We start from the raw sequence: 2,524 nt of genomic DNA, 5'->3' as shown, positions 1-2,524 counted from the left end.
CCCCAGGGGCCGCGTGGGGAGGAGGAGAGTCCATTTGACGCTGTGGGGGTGGGATGCGGGGAGAGACCACTACGTGCGGGGGGGGCCGGGCTGACCGGAGAGGCCTTCCGCCGGGAGCGGGAAGAGGAGCGGGGCCAGGCCCTCTGCACCGCCGGCTCCCTGCGGCTGGCCGGGCCGCGCAGCTCCTCGCTCTCTGGCCTTAAAGCTGACCCTCAAGTCCCTTTGCATCAAGCAGACCCTGCTGCTACGGGCAGCATCAACAGCCGTCGGGCCCACGAGGCGAGAGCGAGGCCCTCCAAAAATCCTGAGATGCATTAACACGTTTACAGCACTTCTATCCCCTGACTTTTACGTTTTCAGGATATACTTTCCTCACGTTTTTTTTCCCCACGATAAAGGCTTTTCTGTAGTGAAAACAAAAATAGGTGGCTGGTGTCCTCATGCTGCTGCATGAGGTAATGCCTGCGTGAGCTGCCCTCCTGCCCGCAGAAGCGGTAGGGGGTGCCCTGAAGAGCACGGCAACGGGGGAATTGCCTCGGATTGTATCTGACACAGGTTTTTCCTTGGCCAAGGACAGTCGTCCCATACCAGCTGAGTTGGAGCTGCCTTGGATCCGCCTTTCAGTAGATAAAGCCCATCGGCCCATGGCGGTGCTGCAGAAGGACGCTATGTCCTCTCCCCAGCTTCCACACCGCTCCTGCTGCAAGTCTTCCCGTCTCATTTCAACCTTTATTCCCTAAGCCACAGCAAAACATGCCTCTGTTTATCTTTGTATCTCAGCTCTTCGATGTTTCCATTCTAACTTATTATTTATTTAGAACTTCATCTCTGGAGGAACCGATATACTCTTCCTGCTGATTTAGTGCTGTGCTTTAAGCAGCTAAATCTAAATCAACTTAGTTGAGTGCAAGGAGGCTTCAAATAGCTTTTCATACAAGTTATCCCGTTATCCGCTGCTAACACTAACCTGCAGTTGGTGCTCAGGCCCGGAGAACTATGGGGCTTCCTTGTGACATTTAATTTTTCAGAAAAGCTCTGTCTATGCCCACCCTGTAGATATGTGCACTTGTAGGTCCGTGCATCGCTTCTTGGCTATTCCAGACCAGGTATTTATGTGTCTGCCAATAAGCAATAACTCCCATGCCATTCCCTCAGAGGATACCTAGAGTGCATGGCAAGATACTAATTTTTTAATCAATCATATTTTTTCAGTATATTTGCTTCGAGTCTAGCCCTTCCAATTTTGGTGGCTAGACCGTTATTTATAATTGATGCTCCTCTAGGGGAAAAAACAGTCTTTACAGGAAAGCTGGCATTTCAGGAAAAAGCACTGTTTATGATCCAAGCCAAGCTTTAATAAGTGCAAACTATTATCTGTTTGAAATTTATGCACTCTAAGCTGTATTTCATTTGGAAAATTTGCATTTCTCCCATATGTATTCAAGCTAGGAGGCACAAAATAACTTACACAGTTTTACTTGACTGTATAATCTGTCTGGCAGTAATTTTCCTTCATCATCCTGGTTACAGGACAGTTTTCAAGATTTTACCCCGACAGGCAATTTGTGTTGAGTGCCTGTGGAAACACATATGGATTTTTTGATCTTGAGAAGGAACTGTAGTTTGCATAAGTGTATCACTCTAAAATTATGTCCTAGTGCTCTCTTCTTTGACACAAATTTGGAGTTGTTTTCTGTTTGACCAAAAATGTCTTGGTGAAAAAGTAGAAATAAATTATTGTCTGTTTTAACAAAATAATTCCAAAGACCATGCAAACTGGAGCCAGCTTAGGCTCATACCTGGCAGTAAACGAGTACTTCAGAATAAAAAGTGACATTGGCATCAGGAAAAAATATTATTTTTAAAAGAGATTTACACAAACACCACCTTTAAAAACAACCAGTAGCTGAATCCTAAACACCGGTGTCTGCATCCTTCTGTCCTGTCTTTGTTGTGACAGAGCAGAGCAGTGTCCACAGTGGAACTGTGCCATTAGCAATAGCCCACGTGTATTTTGGACCTTATTTGGAGCACTGTTTTGTAACATTTAAACATATTCTTCCCTGTAGGAAAACCATGTTGTTAGTAGCCACGTAAATACAGTTCTTCATCTCACATATTCTGTAATAATGTCTTACTGAAAGGCATTGCACATGGGATACTTACCTGTTATCTTTGAAGAATGTAAAAGTAACACATTATTCTAGACAAATTATGTCCCAATCGTTGTTACAATACTCAAGACTACTTTTAATTACAAAGTTTCCGCCAGGAAAAATGCAAGACTTTCCTTTTAGTTTATACGTAAGATAATTTTCTGCAGAAAAACTGGCATTCCACTTCCAAAACTTAAATGATTCATACAGACTTTGTGAGCTTTGGGTCAAATACTCTAGCTGGAAGAGTATCAAGAGCCTGTTTTGTATGAGGTTTGGACCGTTAGATTTACATACATGGGAGATAAAGTAACGCAGCATTTGATGCTGGCATTCTATACGTCACTGTATTTATAATTAGATTATTT

Source organism: Nipponia nippon, unplaced genomic scaffold (genome assembly GCF_047370975.1).
Source record: "Nipponia nippon isolate SJK-2023a ecotype South Korea unplaced genomic scaffold, ASM4737097v1 scaffold_7, whole genome shotgun sequence".
In the NCBI taxonomy this organism is placed as follows: domain Eukaryota; kingdom Metazoa; phylum Chordata; class Aves; order Pelecaniformes; family Threskiornithidae; genus Nipponia; species Nipponia nippon.
Note: the sequence above shows the minus strand (reverse complement) of the source record.